Below are 22,118 nucleotides of genomic sequence, written 5' to 3' on the forward strand. Positions count from 1 at the left end.
AAGTACATGAATAACTTTGGAAAAATACGCAGCTTGATGATTTTGAAATTCAGTAATGTATTTTTTTAGAGATTTCTTTCTTTTTTTTTTTTTTGGAGTAGTTTTAGGTTTATAAGAAAATTGAAAGGCATAGAAATTTCCCATATATTTCCCTGTATCCACACATGCATACCCTTCTCCTTATTAATATTCTTCACAAGGATCTTTTCTTTTCTTTTCTTTTCTTTCTTTTCTTTTCTTCTTTCTTTTCTTCTTTCTTTTCTTTTTCCAAGGATAAACCTATATTGACACATCACAGTCACCCAGCATCCATGGCCTACCTTCTGGTTCATTTCTGGTGTTATACATTCTATGAATTTAGACAAATGGATAATAACATATACCAATCATTTTAATATTATATGGAGTTTTTTCACTGACCTAGAAATCCTCGGTGTCTGCTTATTCATTTTGCCACTACTATTCCCTGGCAACCATTGGATTTTCTATTGTCCCCATAGTTTTGCCTTTTCTGGAATGCCATATACGGTGTGTAGCCTTTTCAGACTTGGTTTCTTTCACTAAGTAATAGACATTTAAGTTTCCTCCATATCTTTGCATTGCTTGATAGCTCATTTCTTTTCAGTGATAAATAAAATTCCACTGTCTGGATGTATACAGTCTTTGTATCCTTTTATCTACTGAAGGACATATTGGTTGCTTCCAAGTTTTGGCATTAGGAATAAAGCTACTATAAATATCTGTGTGCAAATCTTTATTTGGACATTAGTTTTCAACTCCTTTGAGCAAATATCCTAATTTCTGGGTCACAGAGTATGTTTACATTCTTTTCTTTCTTTTTTTTAAAGATACTATTTGCTTGATTGAGAGACAGTGAGTGGTAGGGAGAGGGAGTGAGAATCTGAAGCAGACCCTGCACTGAAGGTAGTCTAATGCAGGCTTGAGCCCACGACCTGGAAACCATGACCTGAGACAAAACCAAGAGTCAGACTCTTTTTCTTTTTTTTTTTTTTTAAGATTTTATTTATTTATTCATGAGAGACACAGAGAGAGAGGCAGAGACACAGGCAGAGGGAGAAGCAGGCTCCATGCAGGGAGCCCGACATGGGACTCAATCCCGGGACTAGGATCACGCCCTGAAGAGTGGGAGAGTCGGACTCTTAACCAACTGAGCCATCCAGACACCCTGAGTATGTTTACTTTTGTAAGAAATTTCCAACCGTATTCCCAAGTAGTTATACCATTTTTCATTTCTATCAGCAATGAATGAGAGAATTCCTATTGCTCCACATCCTTGTCAGCATTTGCTATTGTCAGTGTTCCAGATTTTGGCCAATCTAATAATAAAGGTGTAGTGGTATCTCATTGTTGTTTTAATTTGTATTTCCCCATGATATATGATTTGGAGCATCTTTTCATATGCTTATTTGCCACTTGTGTATCTCCTTTGATGAGATATATCTTGAAGTCCTTGACAATATTTTCAATCTAGCTGCTTATTTTCTTATTATTGAAATTAAATGTTCTTTGTAAATTTTGGATAACAGTCCTTACCAGATATGTCTTTTGTAAATATTTCCTCCCAGTTTGTAGTTTGTCTTCTTATTTTCTTTTTTGTTTTTTAAGATTTAATTTATTTATTTGAAAAAGAGAGAACACTAGGGCAGAGAGACAAGGAGACTCCCTGCTGAGCAGGGAGCAGGGCTCAATCCCAGGACCCTGAGATCATGACTTAAGCTGAAGTCAGATGCTTAACTGACTGAGCCACCCAGGGGCCCCTGTCTTCTCATATTCTCAACACTGTCTTTCACAGAGCAGATTTTTTTTATTAATTTCATTAATTTTAATGAAGTCCAGCTATCATTTATTTCTTAGACTGTGTCTTTGGTGTTATATCTAAAAAGGTCACTATACTCAAAGTCATCTAGGTTTTCTCCTATGGTATCCTCCAAGTGTTTTAAAGTTTCAAATTTTATATTTGAAAATTTTATATTAAAATTTTATATTAAAATTTGTGATCCATTTTGACTTAATTTTTTTGTGGAGGTTATAAGGTCTACATCTAGATTCATTTCGTGCACAAGGATGTCCAGTTGTTCCAGGGTAATAATGTATTTTAATAATGTTTTCTTTAGTCGGAGTTTTTAATGACGTGCTAATTTAATCAGCAACATTTTAGATAGCCTAATATGTGTTGTCATTTTTAATAGATGGAGAGATATTTGGTACAGAATATATGAACTAAAACATACTTATAGTCAGTTGGAAGCAATAGTAAGTGGAAGCAATACTATGTATTTCTATACATTTGCACATATATAGCAAGAGTCTGGGCCTTGGACTATGGCAGGCAATCCTTGAGACTCTTAAAAATGTAGACAAGAGCATTTTTCCTGAGTTCAGGGTGAGTGATGTAAGCAAGTCGATTGAGCTTGCAGCTGCCACCCCTTGAGATTTGGGCTTGACCTCCTTGGGCTTGACAAGAGCTTTGATTGCCTGGGCATGTGCACTCACAGCCTTAGAATTATCGGCCTGCTTCTTTTTCACGCCCTTTTTCTTGTGCTTCTTGGCTGAATACATATTTCTCAGGAAATTGGGGTCTATCCCCTTAAGAGAATCATATCTTCATATCCTTCTTGTTGCTGTTTCTGGGTCATTTTCATGACTAGTTGTGCGTGATGTGGTTCTTGGACTTGGCCATGTCTGCACCGAAGCACCTTGTGTTGGAAGAGAAAAAGAGAATTAGAATGTTTTAAAACCTATTTCTCCATGCAGTCATTTTTTTCCTTAAAAAAAAACTCACACAAAATTCCAAACACAGTGAAGACACAATAAAGATAAATGATTAGTCTCTAATCACATGTTTCTTCGTGTGTGTGTGTGTGTGTGTGTCCAAGGTTTATTGAAGATACTCCAGCACAGCAGAAAGATTCAAACAGCTCCCCGTGGTGTTTTGAAATTCATCCCAACTGTAGGCTGAGTGACCTGCAGGTTGGACAGGCTTCCAAAGTCCAAAAGTTTCAACATCTCCTGAGTGTCAGGATCTACCTCGATGATCTCCTGATCCAGGGCTGAGACCTCGGGCACGTAGGTCTCCTTCTTCCTCTCTCCCCCTCTTGCAACCGGGCCCTGCTGAATGCGCTTCGTCAGATGTGCGACATAGCCTGCGATCCCGTTGCGGAGCTTCTTGCTGGGGCTGATGGCAATGTCCTCGCACACGCGCTTATTGGTGTGGAAGTGGCTCCCCAGGCGCGGGTAGTGCTTCTCGAGAATGACTCGGGCGCCGTCGTCAGGGTTTAGGTGCGCGCGCGGCCCATGTTGGCGGGTATAGTAAGGAGATAATCACATGCTTCTGTTTGGATGATCCTTTGGTTCTCCACATTGTGCAAATGGGAAATATCTTATTGAACATTTTACCTACAAACAATTCATGTGCAATTCAGGATGCCTTTAATCTAACCTCAGATTTTTTTTTTTCTCTCTCACAATTAATGATGGAATCTAAGTCAAAAGGATGGTGGCGAATTTTCTACCTATCAATCATCTTCCAAGTTTTCCACCTCATGGTGTGATTGCTAAATGAGATTATACACATGAAAGCACTTTAAAAAGAGCTGCATAAATGTTAATTATCATTTCCAGAATTTTTTTTTCCCTAAATTTCAAGCTCTGCTACCTAACTAGATGCATGACTCTGGAACATCCTTGAAGTGATTGGCTAGATCTGGAGAGTTTTCCCAAGATTTCACATGACTGGGGCCTTCTTGTTCTTCATCTTCATTATCACCTTCTCAGGGAGGGTCTCCATGACTCACCAAAATACATTATTCACTCTTATTGTTCTCTTTCCCGGGACCTTATCCCTTTTTCCATCCAATTTGCCACAGTTTGCAGGTATATTTTAGTTTCTGTATGGGACTATAATGCCCATGAGGCCAGGGACCATATCCATTCCATTCACCACTGTATCCCCAACACGAATCATAAGGCCTGACTCAGAACAATGGCCAGATGGGGATAAAAATAATTCATCTCTTTACAGTGAACATTGTTATGATGATCAAACAAAATCATTTATGTATAAAAGTTTCACAAATTTACAGAAAATAGAGGAAATTTAAGGTGTTATAATTGTTTTGAGGAATAAGTTTAAGATACTAGTTATCACCAACCTATTCTCGACCAACCCCCCAAGGTAAAGGGCAAAGCACACAGAGGACGTAGACCCATAAATGCATATGCTTTACTATTTTGGTCTTTGGCTTAAAATGAGAGTGTGCAATCATGGACAAACATCGGGGTCACATGAAGAATACCTTTCCTAAGGTGAGAGATGGTGAAAGAGATGAGATCTGGAATCAAAGCAAGACTAGTAGCTACTACTGCTTGTCCCCACCACCCAAGGCCCACCCAACCTTGAACTCTCCTGACTCAGATAGAAAAAAGTCATTGTCCAGAGCAAAACATCAGTTAACATGAGCTGTTTCACACACAAATGAAACACATTCTGGTCCCCTATAACTTCTAGTGAGGAAAAGCCTCACTAGAATAACATACTTCCTTCCATTTTGAACTTGTCTGGATCATCCTCTTTGGTAAACTAATGTATAAATACACAGTGGTGTATACACACACACACACACACACACACACGTACATTGCCTACAAATATTTAAATATCTTTGTGTGTTTCATACTTATACAAAGATATGAGAAAATTGAACATTTTCAATATCTGTCTAGATTTTCTCAAGTTTTTTGCTTTATTTGTGAGTTTCCATCAAAGAAATATGCACAGAGTATTTGTTTTGCCTGTTGATTATCATACAAATGCTGGACAATCAAGAATCTCCATTCCTCTTTAATTCTGCAATCAACTGTTGCTACTAACTGCTAGCACCAGAAATGCACTTTTCTCTATTTTACATTCCATAGCAGAAAGAGGGAAAATAAGAGGAATTACATAAACTATTTGGGTTTTTGGAGACCAGGGAGCGACTTACAGATTTGGGATTCAGCATTAATGACTCTGCATCCTTCTGGGGTAACTTCCGGTGTTACAATCACAGACAACATTCACTATCCTGTCCTGAACATTCAGGAACTCAAGTTTAAATTTTTATTTCTATTTATATGTTGGCAGATGTAGATATTTTAGTCAAAATTAAATGCATATTCTAAGGCAAGGAAGTATAATTAAAGCCAAGAAAAGGAGAGATCACTTGTGGTTTGTATGAACAGGCGACACATGTTAAAGATGATGGATAGTGATAATTTAGTCTGGAATGTCAAGTCTCATGAGATCTCATCAAGTGTATGTCAAGATGGGGGATATTTTAATACTTGAGATAAATTTCTGGTGATTTCCTTCAGGGATATACAAGCATCTAATTTAATATATGAAGAAGAGTAGAAATAAAGAAGGTCATAAAGGTAATTTCAGTCCAAATGTGGATGTTCTTTAATATCAAGTGAAAATGTAACACTTAAAATAAGAAACAATCGATCCCTGCCAGGTTTTAAGCAACAGAGTAACACAGTTAAAGCTTTAGTGAGATTTGTGTCACAACTATAAGTTAAAGTGAAGAGCAACCAGAAACAGAATTGAGGTTTTTAAAAAGCTAAGAGGTTAAGTTATAGGGCCAGATAAGAATGGCTAAACCAAGAATTGTAGCTGTTCAAATAGTCTAAGACAGAAGAACTACCAAAAGACTTTTCATTAGAAATGTGTCTCAAGGTTATATGAAAATAAAGCTAAAATTTCATAAATTTGCTGAAATTATGATGGACCTCCAAATGAAGCATTTAAGTTTCTGCCAGCCCACGAATATGAGCAATCCAACAATTGTCATGAATTGAGGCAAAGTCGATGCCAGTATATACCATTATGTTCTGAGAAAAACATAATTAAAGAGACACAAGAGAATGATATACAAATCAAATGAGAAATATGATAGAAATGGAAACAGTTCTAGACTGTGAGTCAATCTAGACTCAAAAATCATTCAGTTTCCGTGGACTTTAGTTCTGTGATTACATCATAATAAGTGTGCATATGCGTCCTACATGGCCCCTTCCAGTTTTCTTAAACCCTATCATCTATGACTCAAGAATTGGGGATTTCAAACTAGATACCATATAATACTGTTCCCAGCTATAAAATGATATTATTCCATAAATCTATATGTTTACATGTTCTGAAAATGTTTAAATCTCCTGTTTTCTTAACTATGATTATATTTACCAATAATTGGATTAACCCTAATTGACATTTCGTTGGTTGTACACACATTTTGGGAAAATGCTGAGGTGATTGTTTTCCACCATTAAATTCAGTCATGTCCCTCTTACCAGCTTCATCACGTTATAGTTGACATGCGATGAACTGCACATCCTTAAACTCTATAGTTTGATAGGTTTTCACAAATTTATTCACCCATGAGACCATTACTACAGTCAAGATAATGAGATATCCATCACCTTAGGAAATTTCCTTGAGACTCTGCATGGCTTTCTCCTGTCCCACCCTCCACTTCTTTTGGACGTTGGGGTTATTTCCAGTTTGGTGATATTGTAAATAAAGTTTCTGTGAATACGTGTATACAAATATTTATATAGACGTATACTTCTGGTTGCATTATTTTCCACAAGAAATCAATCATCCTTGTCTTTGTTCCTCTGTACATAATTTATCTATGACTGCTTTTAAGATTTTCCCTCTACTATTGGTATGTGCAATTTTATTATGATTTATCTTGATGAAGTTTCCATCCTATTTCTTGTACTTGGGGTTCATTGAGAGTTTTGAATCTATAGATTTATAGTTGTGGTCAAAGTTGGAGAGATTTTGGCCACTACTTCCTCAAATATTTTGTTTGTCTCTTCATTTCAGCTCAGCTCATGATCTCAGGGTTCTGAGATGGTGCCCCGTGTCCGGCTCTGGACTCAGCGTGGAGTCTGCTTAAGACTCTCTCTTCCTCTCCCTCTGCCCTTCCTCCCTTTTCTCTTCCCTCTTTCTCAAATAAATAAGTAAATATCTTTTTTAAAAAAGAGAGAGAAAGAATTCCAGAGAAATGGAGAAAGTTCCAAGTATTCAGATGAGTACTAATCAGTAAATGTATGTGAGAAAACCACCCAAAAGGATTAGAGGGAACAATAACAAGACATCCCACAGGGCTTATAGGTTTGCAAATAGAATTAGTGCAGAATATAAATTTGAGTTTATTAAGATAGAGTCAAATGCTGCCTTGAATTGTTAAACCTTCCACTGTATCTTAAACATGATTCAATTTGAAAACCACTTCTCTTTATATTAGATTTTGAGTGGAATTTGCTTTTGTAAGATGAAGATCGTTGCATCTACTGTGGGCTTTGAAAGAATATTACATTCCAGCTACTTAACGGACTCCTTCAGCACGTATATACATGTTTTAGAAACTATCTTAAAGAAATGCAAACAAACATTTTCGTTTGTCTGTCTTTACTTTGTACTTAAGATTTTCATGCCACATCTTAGTATCACATTTTAGATCAGTATTGTAACTTGCAAATTCTCCTCAAGTTTTTCTGTACTTGATTCTACAACACTAAGAAACTCCATACTTTTATTAGAAAGGTTGCACACATCTGCATTCCAGTCTTTTCATAGTACCAGAATGTCCTTGTATTTATTTATTTATACCACTCAGGATTCCCTACTGTTTCTGTATTAACAATGTGACAATAACTGAGTTGTTTTATCTTGCTGTGTTTGCCCCTATGCTACTTAGAGAAAATTGTTCTTATTCATTAAAAAATGGAAAGAAAAATATCTTCTATTCAAATTTCTATAGTATAAAAAGAATATCTGTGTACTTTGAAACTGGTTTTAAAAAGTTGAAGCATGTACCTAATGAGAACCAGGAACAGAGGAAATGGAGCCTGGCAGACATGAGATGTCATCAAAATAAAATTAATTAAATGTGACTCTTCCTACTCTCAGAGCAACAGACTTGAGAGTAAGGAAGCAGCTAAAGGAGTTAGCCCAGCTCTCCAAAGTGAGTCTGCTAGGACACTGCAGAGTGAGCTTCAGGGCTAGGCCCTGAGAACCAGGGCAGTTCTCACAATAATGTACCCACACACTGGCTCCCTCCCAGACCCTCTCTCTCAGATATAGTAAATTACTTTATGATAATCAAAAACTGTGTCAGAGAAAGAACATGACTCTTTACAGACTAAGAAATAGACCCCATTGCCCAGAAGGCTCAATATACCTCTTTCTCTACACATGCACAGGCAAAAACAATGACCATTTTTGAGAAAAAGTTTCAACAGAATAGAAGAGACTAGGGACGCCTGGGTGTCTCAGTCAACAAAGCCTCCAACTCTTCATTTCAGCTCAGGTCATGATCTCAGGGTCCCACATTAGGGGGAGCCCCCTTAAGAGATCCTCCCAGTGTGGAGTCTGCTGAAGATTCTTTCTTTCTTCTCCTTCTGCCTCTCCCCGCCACCTTTCTTCTTCTCCCTTTCTCTCTCTTAAAAAAAGAATTAAAGAGACTAATCAATATTAATAAACTGAAAGACTAACTCCACAGTAACAGAATTAATATAGAAAAGACTTAAAATTAATAAAATGGATGTTCTTGGAAATGATTCAAGAAGGAATCACATTCTGAAAATTTCAAAATCTAAAAATCAAAAGAAAATCTTCAACACGCAAACTTTTAAAAAAGATATTAGATCCCCATGTCACACCTAACATGACAACCAACACAACAGATAGATGCTGACCGAAATACCTTAAAAAAAAAGTAAGCCATGTAACAACAGAGAGCATTCAATTGCACTGTATCCATTCTTTCATTGCTGAATTCCCAGCATCTAGAAAAGTGTCTAAGAAACAGTAGATGTTCAATGGATAATAAGCAAGTTAATGAGTTTGTTACAAACCTTAATTTCAGTTGGTTTATGACCCAATTCTTTTCACTTACAATGAAACCAGAAAAGTTGAACCAGAGAATCTCTGTACTTGGGGGCATTCACAGTGAGTAGTCACCAATGGAATGAAAATAAAGAGCTGTGGAAATCTACACACTGAGCAGTAAGACCACAGCAACTTTCCCTCAGTTTTTCTCAGGAACACCAGCAGTCAAGTACCCATCCTTCCCTCATGAACTACCATTGATTAGGAAATTGAAATATTCATTTCTGCAAATGAATGAATGAATGAATGTCCCCAAGCTAAAATGAATGTCCCTAAACTAAAAAGCCCTCTGCATTGACATGTGGATTTCTTGCGAGGAAGAAATTGCTTTGCCTCCTCCACAACTTGGTGAGTAGTGAAGCTCACTACTCACACCCAGAGCCACCAATCAGATTGTTGGTGTCCACCTACTGAAACGAACACAGTCAAATTTCACCTGACTTTTGGAGAAGTCCATGTCAGAGATTCCAAAAATTATGAAGAAAGAAAGAAGAAAGAAAGAAAAAAAGAAAGAAAGGAAGAAAGAAAGAAAGAAAGAAAGAAAGAAAGAAAGAAAGGAAAAGAAAAGAAAAGAAAAAAGAAAGGAAGGAAAGAAAGAAGGAAGAAAAATAATGAAAGGAGGAAAGAAAAGAAAAAAGGAAAAAAGATGCATGGACAATGTAGAGAGCAAAAGAAAACCTCAAAAATCTATACTGTGTCCAAGTCCCTCCATAAAATAAAGCAAGGATGCTATGGGGAAAAAAAAGAGAACAAAAAAAAAAGTAAAATATGGATAATAAAAATTTTAAAATTGAAAGCTAATAAAACAGCACTCAGAAAATCTTTATGAAAATTTTCAAGCTCTACAATGTGATAGATGGTTGAAAAAAAACAAATTAGAGGACCGACCCATGCAATGTTAGGATAGCTGAGGCACCATCAAACCAACCATACTACGTGTTTGTCTTTATTTTATAAAGATTTTATTTATTGATTCATGAGAGACACAGAGAGAGAGAGAGAGAGAGGCAGACACAGGCAGAGGGAGAAGCAGGCTCCACGCAGGGAGCCCCATGTGGGACTCGATCCCAGGACCCCAGGATCACGCCCTGGGCTTCTGGGGCCACTGAGCCACCCAGGCGTCCACTCCCTGGGGTTGAAGCCTAGATTCTCAATTTATCAGCAGACTTACCTTACTAGTTACATGACATTGGAGGTCAGTTATTTTACTTATAAATTAGAGATCATAGTTGGATCTTCTTCATATGATTGTAAGAAATTAAATGTTAATATTAGCAAAGTTCCAAGATTAGACCTGATAAGTTAAAAATAGCATATCACGTTTATTACCGATGGGTATCACTTTATCCCTTTGGTGACCTTAGTTTTTCTTGAACAGAGTAAGGTTTGTGGAGGCATGCTTCTGACATCATTTCAGTTCTGTTCAAATATTATCTCTTTAGTGAGGCTTCCCTAATCATCCTGTCTAAAATATAGCTCCAGATTCTCTCTCTTTATCTAACTTTATTTTTAGTTGTATTACATATATATATGTATAGATAAAATATAAATTTTACACTTTCAACTTGAAAGTGTATTATAAACATACCTATTTATTTGGTGATTTTTGTTCTCCATAACTGGAATATATTTTCCACGAGGCAGAAACTTTATCTTTTGCGTTTATCCCTGTGTCTTCAATGCCTAGAAAAGTTCCTGGCACATAGTAGGTGCTCAATAAGTCACTGCTTATCATTGCATAGCAGAGTGGTTAAGAATTAAAGCTTTAGAATGAACTTACCTGTGTTCAAATTCCGCCTCTGCCATTTAGCAGCTCTGTGGTCTTTAGTAATTCACTTAACTTACATGCCACTCATTTAGCAAAATTAGGATAAAAATAGCAGCACCAATTTTTAATGTTGTGATGTCTCAATACGTATAAAACTCTTGGAAGTCTGTTTGGCACCTATCACTGATAGATGTCAGCTATTATTATTTCTAACCTATGCTAAAAGAATAGAAGCATAAATGATTTTATGAATGAATAAAGAAATGAAGAGTATAGAGGAAAGGGGACTTTCATTTGTGCACTGCCCTGCTTAATTCTTTTATGACAATCATGTTGTTCTTTGCTACTTTTGTAATGCTTAGAAAATTAATTTTAACATTAAGGAAAATACGGAGTATTTGTGTATTGGGGTTTTTTTCCCCTATAGAAGAGAAAGCATATGGTTTAAGATGTCTTTCCCACTTCTCTGTGTTCTCTGCCAAAAACATACTGCCCTCAACCTTGAAGTTCATTTCAGGTTACTCAAAATGAGAAAAACAGCTGTGCAAATATGCCAGTCATTCACTTTTACTGTTTTCTCCCCAAACTCATAATCCAAAGTTTGCCCTTCTGTGCCCTGCTTTCTAATTTGAGAGGCTGAATTCTGTGGACTGTGTCACTTCCACTTTTTTTTACTATCAGGCTCCAGTTGGACTCCACAAATAAGAGACACTGATAGGATATCAGAGAAAAGGAAGAGAGAGCATAAGGAGGGTGAGCTGTGTCCCCTCATCTCCGCTCGGGGAAGCAGCAGTGCCAGTGGCCATCGCCCCTCTTCTAAAGACCCACGTTCCACTCACTCTCTGTCCCTTGTCCTTGCCATGTAAAGAACTTTCCCAAGGTTTCATACAACCACTTACAAAACCATAGAATTATTTTTTCCTGGTTCAATAAAGAAGATCTTATAATAAAAGCTGAAAGTGGAAATGCAAAATTATTGTTCTATTTTTAACAAAGAACTAGATAACTGAAAAAACTAAACTAAATATACTAAGTGGTAAATTTTTAAAAGAGTAAGTAATTAAAACCTCCATAAATAAAATTAATACATATTTTGCTCCGTTATTTAAGAAACATATCAATCTAGTTTTACAGGCTGATTAAGTATCTATACTCAAAAGAGTCTAAAATTTTTATAAAGGTACCCTCAGAGGAACAGGAATATGGCTAAATATACATACTCAACCAAAAATAATACAAGTAATCATTAAACGGATGAATACTTTTATTCACTTTTTAGTTCCCAAAGATTTTTCACTACAAATTCATTTCACATTGATGTCTTTAAAATACAGACTTGGATGTTTATTTAGAGTACAATAACTATCAGTGTCAAATGTTTTATTCCTTTCTAGTTATTCATTCCTTAGAGCCTTTTTTCCCCCCTCAAAAAATCAGGTAGGCAGGGAAGACAGTGCACACGGTGAGTAGGAGGGAAAGGATCGGTGTAATCAAAATACAAAGTTCCCTGTTTGGCCCTCGCTGAAGCTGGCATTAAGAGAGTTTGAGTAGTTATTTTCATCTTAAAAATGCATACCCAGGAGACTTAACATTTTGCTAGATAGAGGAATGTTCGAACATTTTTATGCCAGGTTATTTTTCCCCTATGATTGTCAATTGCAAATTGTCATCCAAAACGCCAAAGAATTGACTCCTGAGAATTTAGCTAAACCTAATTTCTTTCCAGAGATTTTTAGCAGAACGGTTTGTGGACTTAATCACAAGCAAAGCTCTCATTTATAATATGGTTCGGTGGAAATGGCCATCTTCCACCCACCCTCACTCCGCTTATAATGACCGATTAGGAGAAGCCTCAGGAAATGAGGAGTGAGAAACGCAGAACAAAGAATAAGGATGGCTGTGGATTGTCCAACAGAAGCTGAATAGTCTTCTTCACTGGACGGCTGCTACCTCCGTGCATTGAGGGCTGGGGGTGAATGTGAATGGATTTGTCACATGCTGGGGACACCTCATGAAACATGATTTTCTGACTGTCGGTCAAGAAATATAAGGGGAGTGGAAGGTACAGGCTTCCAGCTATGGAAAGACTAGGCCACAGGAATACAAGGCACAGCCTGGGGACGGACTCCAGTCAGTGGAAGAGCCTTGTATGGTGACAGACGGCAGCCCCACTGTGGTGAGCACAGCATAATGCAGAGAGAAATTGAATCGCTCTGTTGTACACCTAAAACTACCGTAACACTATGTGTCAACTACACTTGAAAAAATACTTTAAAAGAATATACTGTATATTTAAAAGGCTTTGACTGAAATAATTTAATGAAAGGACTATTTGTAGGCTAATATTTACTATGAATGATGAGACACCCAGAGATTAGGAATAGCAGGAAGCCATTCAGCTGACTTCAGAAAGGTTATTTTTTGGTACTTACCTTTGCTAGTTATTTTCTTAATCAGTTGCATAATGCCCCATAGGAATCAGCATTAAAATACATGCATATATTTGTATTTTAATGAACAAAGCCTGGAGTGCATGAGGGAAAGAAGAAACAGATTTAGAAGGAAAAAGAATCCCACATGATAGAATGTGGTAGCACGTATAAAGAAGAAAAGGGAACATGTTCAGTCGTTAGGCCTGCTGCAAAAGGAAATGCAGAAGAAAGCAAAGTAAAACAGAACAAACAATCAAACAAGCAAAGAGGAGAGCTGGCTTAACAGTAGAAAATCACCTCGGTCACTATCCCCATAGGCCACTCTCAGTGGTAAGGAGCAGGGAGTGAGGAAGAGAGTCTGGATACCTGAATCACTTATAACATTCTTTTTTTTTTCCAGGTGCAGAAGCAGAGAGTCCAAGAGAGGGCCTGCCTTACAGTGCAGCAGTTGCTAGGGGCGTGGTGACAGTGGAGGGGCCCAAGAGAGCCGGTTAGAGGGCGCTTCCATTACCCCCTTAGTTCACTGGCACCTTGCAGTTCATTCCTATAGCTGAGAAAATCTGATAAAAAAGAAAGGATGGAAAAAAGGGAGAGAGGAAGGAAAGAAGGGAGAGAGGGAGGAGGAAGGAAGGAAGGAAGGAAGGAAGGAAGGAAGGAAGGAAGGAAGGAAGGAAGGAAGGAAGGAAGGAAAAGAATGAACACTTGAAGCCTCATCAGAAATACAAACCCTAGTGTAAGAATTTCATCCAGTGCCTTCTGGATGAAAAAGTTTTTGACAGACCAAGGATGGAGAAAATAAGAAAGAAATATAATACTGAGTGTCTGGAAGAGTTTGAAGTGGGAGGGCAGCCAATGTGGCTGGGGAGAAAGGCAGAGAAAAGTGCAAATTTGGATGCCAAAGATAAAATTGGCTTCTTTCTAACTTTGCCTAAAATGACATAATAAAACCTTATCCCAAGCACATGCAACATCTGACCACCTTGGGATGAGAATTGCCTGAAAAAGACAGAGGCCTGTATGTGCTAAGCAGAGTGCTAGAAAAGCATTCCTGTCATTCCACAGTTGTTTCTCGGGTCTACCCCCGGGAACCGCGGGACATTTCCTGTAACTGTCTCTGGGCTCTGTTTCAAAAATACCTATTACATGGCATGCTTCCAGGGTCAAACTTTCATCCTCCCAATTCTCTGACATTTTCTGCAGAAATTTGACTTTACGGATCTTAGTATCATTGCAAATTCACAAAATTTACTGAACTAGTCAGAAGGACACAAAGCGATGGTATTAATTCATTCCCCATCCGGAAGGGGACCATAGGCCAAATCAACTGGATTCAATGACTGGGGTACCTGTTGTTTCACTGGTTTTGACCAACCCTCTGCAGCTTGCTAGCTGGTCCCGTGTCCCTCATACTGCAATGGGTTCCGGCGGTCCTCAGGGAGTCTCTAGAATGAGCTACTGTCACACTCAGCCTTCTACCAGTTCCGCGGATTTGGTCAAATCACCTGCTGGGTTCCAATTTTCGATTTCTTCAGCGAGATACCTGACTTCGGTCAGTTGTTTTGCGGCTCCAACAAGAGGAGCTTGAACCTGCAATAAACCATTGAAGGTTATCAGGGGAAGAAAGAACCTGTGGCCTCGAATCGAGGCGCCCTTAGGAATATGCTAGGCCACAGCAGAGAGTAACACAGGAGAACCCAACATAAAAGGAACAGACTGGAACACGAAGTCTTTAGTTCTAAGAACCCTTGTGAATTCTTAGAAGTGCATGCCTCAGTTTCCTCCTGCAGTTAGACCTGCACGCAGAGTTGAATATAAACTACCGCAACCAACCCAAGTCCTCAACTTGCCTCTCTTCCTACACACTAGGTTTTTGGTTTGGAGACTGAACATACATCTATTTGCCCAACTTTCAAGTACTGGAATTATCTTTAATTTCTGATTTTCTTTGAATTCTCACATCCATTCACGCATCAAATGTTGTCAGTTCTGACTCCTACATACCTCCAGAATCCGTCCTCTTTTCTATTTTCACTTCCATGTCTTTAATTTGTGCCCATCTCATCTCTTACCTAGATTATTCTAATAGCTCTCCAAGTAGTCTCATTCTATGCCTGTATCACCTTCACACTGCTTACCAGAATGGATTTTTTTTTTTCAAAGAAAGAAGTTAATTTGTAAAAATCTCTTATTTTAAATAAGCCAAAGAGATAAAATTCTAAAATATAGCAAGCAAATCTAGTCCTTTCAGGCTCTGGCCTGTTTCTATTTCCTATAAACATCCTTACATACCCCCATAGATGCCTTAACATCCCACATGTTGTTGAATGAGTCATTTTCTCTTGCTCACTCTTCTGCCTGGAATCCTTTTTTCCCCTCTTGTCCACTTAGCATACATTTACTCATTCTTCGAGATTCATCTCAGGTATCACTTTTCCAGTTAAGCCTTATCCTGAGCCACTTTTTTCCAGTCAGAGAAAAATGACCCCATCTCTTGGCTTCCCAAGAATCACAGGCATGAATCTATTAAATAGTTCCTATGGTATTAGTTAAATTTGTCACATGTAAAAGTTCATTTCCCCAGGCTCGAGCTATAGGGATTTATGGGCCACATCTTATTCTTGTGTTTTAACACATTGCTTCATGTGGACAGTAAGGATGTCATGACTATTTCTTGAGAGTGATATCTGAACTCTACGCAAACCTAAGGTAGTTTTGCAGATACTGTGACTTTCTAAGTTGGGTTGATATTCTTTTATTGTGTGTACTGTTTCGTTACTTTTGAATCTCCTTTATGAATTCCTACATTTTAATTTCTTATTGTCCTAAGCTTCTTAGGAATATGAGTCCATTATGATAAACTGTTTTATTTACACAGACCCTCGCATAGCACCAGATTGCCTGTCGACTCTCAGATCAGATACCTTGCCTGGAGCATCTGAATGGGGGCATTGTCAATGATCAACATTTCCAACCTCTGAAATTAGAACTAGCTGAAGAGAGAAAGAGAGAGTGAACTTTAAAAAGATGTTTGCCCGAGAATCATCTGGTAAGAAGCCATTTCTGGAAAATAATCTGTGCTAATGAGAAAAAGAAGTGAAGAAAAAGTGGGCTGTGAACATTGCTATTTTCAGCTCTTTGTTTTGCTTTCAGCAAGGTGTCTTCTAATCCTTGCCATGAATATTGTACACGCTGTCTGGGTTGCATACTCTGAGAAGTGCGAATGAAATCATACCAAGCCCCAGCCGCATGATACGTGTAGGAAGAATAACCTAAATCATTAATGTAAAGGCCATACCTCCAGAGATAGTTCTGCTGAACACAAAAGACACATTAATTTGTTTTATTAATTTGGACATGCAAAGCTCCAAAAGGGACACTGCAAACTGAATAAACAAGCAAAAATATGGCAAACCATGAACACATAATTTCAACTATTAGCCATTCTGTGTTCAGATGCTAAAATGAAGGGATTAGAGGATACAAACTCCTACACTGCCTCTGGAAAACTCAGAAAATTGCATCCTGCATTATTTTTTTCATGTTCTCTATTTTTATTTTTAATTTTTTAATTTAAACTCTAGTTGGTCAACATACAGTTCAACATGGGTTCAGGAGTAGAGTTCAGTGGTTCATCATTTACATCATCCTGAGTTAATTAAACAAATAATAGGGGAAATCTTTTGCAAACACAATGTCATGAATTTGAGGAGACTGAGTGTAAGAAAACTTGCCATTTATAACTTTTGCCTTAAATCATTTTCCTCAAGTCAAAGTAAGAAAACCCAAGTCTCTTACTATCTTCTTATTTTTCCATTCCCTTAGCATTCACAAAGAAATAAATAAGTAGCTACTCAACCTGCTTTAATATTTCATTTTGTACAATTTTGCTTCACTATACATATTCTAAATAAATAAATAAACAAATAAATCACACTGAATCCATTTTCTCCTTACACAAAATATCTAAATAAAAGACTTTTCCTTTTTATCTCTTTGTCATTCATATTGTGCCACAAACTGTGCTCTAAATGACACAACCCCAGAACACACTGAAGCATAGCTAATCACTTTGTATTTAGATATAGTCTCACCTTTTAAAGCAAAGAAATGGAATTTTCTCAGATATGTCTTCTAGAATGCCAACCTGTTCCATACTTGTTACAGAACCTACTCTAATTTGGTGAGCTTCTTCAGTGTTATGTAGCCAAAATGTAAGACGTCTTAGTTCAGGTTTTTCTCCAGGTGAAGTGATCATTTAAGATAGAAGCATTTTAATGTATAGATCTGGGAAGTTGATGGATAACTATGTTGCCCTAAGAGTCACTAAAAATCAAGTTGTTCCTGGTTATCTTTATCTTTCTTTATAAGAAAAAGTACAGGTTGATGGTGTGCACCAGATACTGTCGTTCTGCTTCATGTGAGGATAAAGGATTTTCATGCACAAAAAGCCAGAATTGTCATTGTTATTAGATTCATAACCCTTATCTCTATACTCAGCAAAGAGCATTTCTGTGTCGTAACTACCTAGATAATCTTAACATAAGATTATCTTATCTTTTTACTAAACTCAAAGATGGAGAAATTTCTGGTGTTTAGTCATTGTAATAATTAACATACCAGCATACCGTCCGTACATATAACTCATACCTTGCAGATAGCATAGTAACAGGCAGATATTACACCTCAGTATAGATGTTATAAGGTATGTATTATACATATCATTCCGGTCTTATATTTGTTCAGATGAGAAAACCGCAAGCTCCAAATTTATGTAACGTGATGGACATTATGGAGTATAGAAGTGGTGAGCACAAGGCTTAAATTAAACTCTTCTCTTGGATCTATACAGTCCGGTGGGAGAGCCACTAGCCACATGTATCTATTGAATACGTGATACATGGTGAGTTTGAATTGAGATTTGTTACAAGTGAAAAATTCCCATTAGATATTGAAAACTTGAGATGAAACAAAACTTGTTAAATAGCTTAATAATTTGTATATTGATTGCATGTTAAAATAAAAATCTTTTTATATATTAGGTTAAATGAAATATATTCTTAAAGTTTATATCACTCACTTTTTTTCCATCTTTTATATCACAGCTATATTAAAAAATTTGGAATTCCACATGTGACTCACATTTTGACTCATATTATATTTGTATTGGACAGCATTGTATGAGACCATACTGTCTACACCTCCGCAAGAAAATTCTCATTTGATTACCTACTGGCATTTTTTTTGTACCTACTGGCATTTTAAGAGAAATAAAACACTAACAAAATTTGGTTGTAATTTCAGCCTCAAACTTACATATATGCTTCTGATTTATATGTACCCAAAGTGCTGATTACTCTAGAAAGAAAATCACTTTTCCCAAGAATGTGCTTCCTGGTCTCAACCTGGAGAGACATCATATTCTCTGCTCTGTATGGGATTTTTTTTTTTTTCTCTACAACGACTGTACTGGGCTGTACTATTGAGTATCATCTATTCTTGTAAGGATAATTTTTGCTTCAGAGCTCTCAACACCTGGATGCTCTGCATTACTGGACAGTTTCTCCAGGTAATCAAGAGTGTCTGGAATGAAAATCTCATATTGGAGGAAGGTCATAATCAAATGGTGAACGAGCAGCAGCAGTTCTCACACTTTGATGTCCATAACAATGATGAGGGCAGCCAATTAAAATGATCAATTCAAGGGTTTTACTTTCATGGAGTTTGACTCAAGAAGTTTGCATAGTATTGAAATGTTCATTTTTTCAGATTTCCCTAGTAATTCTGATGTAGACAGACCTCCCCTTGGAAGACGCTTCTCTAGACAAAGGGCTATGTATGCATCTGAAAGCAAGAACATAAATATCTTAACAAATGGTATAGATATCAGTCATCAGAACCCAGGTCTTATCTGTATGTATTTGTTTACAAAACTATCAACTTTTTATGCAGCCCTGACATGAATAATGTCATGTTGGGAAGTAAAAACCAATCAGAGATGGAATGATTATGGATAGATACAGAGGTTTCAAAGCCCTCGGTTTGTCAAAATGACATTTGAAAATGACAAGTCTTTTTTAATTTCTGAAATTTCAGTTTTACCATCTATCTGAAATAGAATTATTTGCATCACTAAAAAAATGCTGTAAATATTGTTATTTATTCTTTAAACTTTATACATGAATAATACTTTAAATAGATGGTTATTTTGTAAGATCCAGTAAAAAGCCTTCCTTGTAGTTTGGGGAAAAAATACAACTTAAGTAGAAATTCATCAGCAATCTGATATTTATTCTCTGACTCAGATCGTACACAAGAAACCTTTCAAAAACATAGAAATCGGATTGATACTTTGAAAATACATCACTTAATTGATAAAAGGATTTATATTATATTAATTATATTAGTTTTCAGATGATCAATCACTGATCTTGTCCTTTGGCATTTACTGAAATTTATCCGTGGGTATGTCCAGAGCCCAAAGCAATCTGTCCTTGCATTCCAGAGTGAATTCTTGAACTTTGCAATCTATTTAATAATGTCAATGGAATATTGAATTGGCAAAGATGTGGCAAGGGTATGCAGCAGTAGACATGATTGGTTTCTAACAATAAAAGATAAGTACTATGATACAGAAAAAACAAAGTAATTGCCTTTATATTAATTAAATTCCAGCAACCCATCTCATTTCCCTGTCATCCTATCATAGGGAGACAGAAAATGTTAAAGTAAATGTATCACAGCAATTCTTTCCCAAGAATCATCTTCAGTAGAACTGAGTGATCATAATACGTAAGGCATCTAAGTACATAATTATAGGAAAGAAGAAGTCATGGTCTGTGCCTTGCAGAATAAAGCCTGACATATAAAAAGTCATTTAGAATACACTCAGCATTCATTAGCACATTTGATGAATAAATGAATTAATGAGTAAACAAACAAACAAATGCAAATGTAAATAAACAGCTATGTCAAAATTCAGGGGAGAAGGGGCGCCTGGGGAGCTCAGTGGGTCAAGCGCCAGGCTCTTGATTTGCTCAGGTCATGATCTCAGGCTCCAGACGTGGAGTGTAAAGTCAGGTTCCATGCTCAGCGTGGAGTCTGCTGGGGCTTCCCTCTCCCCTTTTAGCCTCTGCCCTCATTCCATGCCCCACACACTCTCTTATCTCTCTCTAAAATAAACAAATGAAATCTTTTAAAAAAAATGTCAGGGGAGGACACATCCTTAACTAACAGCGCTCTGAGGATATGAAACATTACCTCTCAGGTATCAACAGCCACTCCCTATAGTTGTGGGGGAAAATTTTTGAATGCTAAATGTAATTGTCATAGACACAACTATGTGTAAATACTATACCACAGGCTGAAGTTTGTTATAAATAAAAAAGTAAAAACAAAAAAACAAAAACCCTCCACTTGGCCATCTATGAGAGTGGAGCCTGAGAAATTAAATAATTCACTCAGTGTCAAGTCCACTTTTAGAATGACAGGATGCAAAGTTTGATTTTTCATTACCGCAAAAGTCTAACAATACTCAATGCTTAAATTTGCAAATTTACTCTAATTATTAATGTGCCCTAACCAGCCAGAAATAAGACTAACAGCATCAGGACAATAAGAATGGGGAAACTAAAAAAAGGGGTCCATTGTGTGTTGAGGGCTTGCTATATGCCAGACCCTTTAATTTTGCTTATCTCAATTAATCCTAATACCAACATTGAGAGCTAGGCATTACTCTAATTTTTTAAAAGATGTTATTTATTTATTTATTTATTTATTTATTTATTTATTTATTTAATATTTATTTATTTATTTACAAGAGACACAGGCAGAGGGAGAAGCAGGCTCCCTGCAGGGAGCCCAATGTGGGACACGATCCCAGGACCCCAGGATCACTCCCTGAGCCGAGGGCAGTTGCTCAACCATTGAGCCACCCAGGCAACCCTATTTTAATTTTTGGCAATGAAAATTGAACTCCTATATTGTCAACTACCTAGTAAAGCTGTATGGTAAGTAAATGATAGGGTCAAAATATCAATTTTAATTCTTCAATTTCCTATGCTTTTTCTTTCCATTCTGCTGCCCCTCAAGAACAAGTATGGCTTCACGACCATCTACATAATTTCTGACATTGCTGGTCTTTGTTTTAACTTTCATTCTACTCACAGAACCTGGTGCCTCCGAATATTATTTGCTATACAGAAAAGAAGAAATAATTGCATATAGGAAAATGTCCTAATGTTCAATCCAAACAAACTCTGTGTTCCAAAACCACATGGAAGGTGGAAGTGCAAGCAGGATGGGTCTATAAAGTAAGTAGAAAATTTTACTTACGTAGGCAGAGTTTGGAACAATCTATCAAAGAGCCACTTACCTTGCATGCATCCCCATGCTGATCCTATTCATTTCCCCAGAGCAAATTAGAGAGGCGAGAGGGAAATAAATAATTAGCAGTTTGGCCAGTTCCAGTAGATTTTTCCATGTAGTTATTTGTGTGTTTTCATTTCGCAGCAAGTTGGAAACTGTGAAATCAATCACAGAACCAAAACGAACATGTAGATAGGTGTCTCTAAACTGCTCACGTTCTGCATTATTTTTATGCAGTTACTGGATGTCTATAAAGAAGGGACCTACTTCATTGAAATGAAAGAGAACTTGCAGGGAGCGGGGAGAGTTGCAAGGGATGTAGGCATTTATGTTAAAGAGGGAGAAAGGCAACTGCTCTGAAAGAGCAAGCCCAAAACTAGTCTTGATTTGTACAGGTGACGAAAGGTATACAGTGGGTGTAGCTGAGAGAAGTCTAGGGATTGTGGGAGGCCATGAGTAGGAAAGTAGACAGTGTGTGCAGTGGGTAGCGAATCTCTGTGGAGAGATGCCTGGAAATCCCTTGCCTGCATCAGAATTCAGCTCCTCTGGAACTACTGAGAGGGGATGCTCTCTAGGTCAGCAAAGCTCAGAC

At 37.2% G+C, this 22,118-nt stretch overlaps 1 long non-coding RNA gene and 1 pseudogene across 1 annotated transcript; both read right to left on the bottom strand.

Annotated features, from left to right (window-relative positions):
• Window positions 1-1,949: 1,949 nt before the first annotated feature.
• On the bottom strand, window positions 1,950-21,659 carry LOC140624144 (uncharacterized). The gene is made up of 3 exons (XR_012023674.1): window positions 21,534-21,659; window positions 14,509-14,749; window positions 1,950-2,717 (listed from the first exon to the last, which is right to left on the bottom strand). It is a non-coding gene; the product is annotated as an uncharacterized lncRNA (long non-coding RNA).
• On the bottom strand, window positions 2,890-3,317 carry LOC140624207 (small ribosomal subunit protein eS17-like; annotated as a pseudogene).
• Window positions 21,660-22,118: the final 459 nt, after the last annotated feature.

This window comes from Canis lupus, chromosome 34, assembly GCF_048164855.1.
Source record: "Canis lupus baileyi chromosome 34, mCanLup2.hap1, whole genome shotgun sequence".
Lineage (NCBI taxonomy): Eukaryota > Metazoa > Chordata > Mammalia > Carnivora > Canidae > Canis > Canis lupus.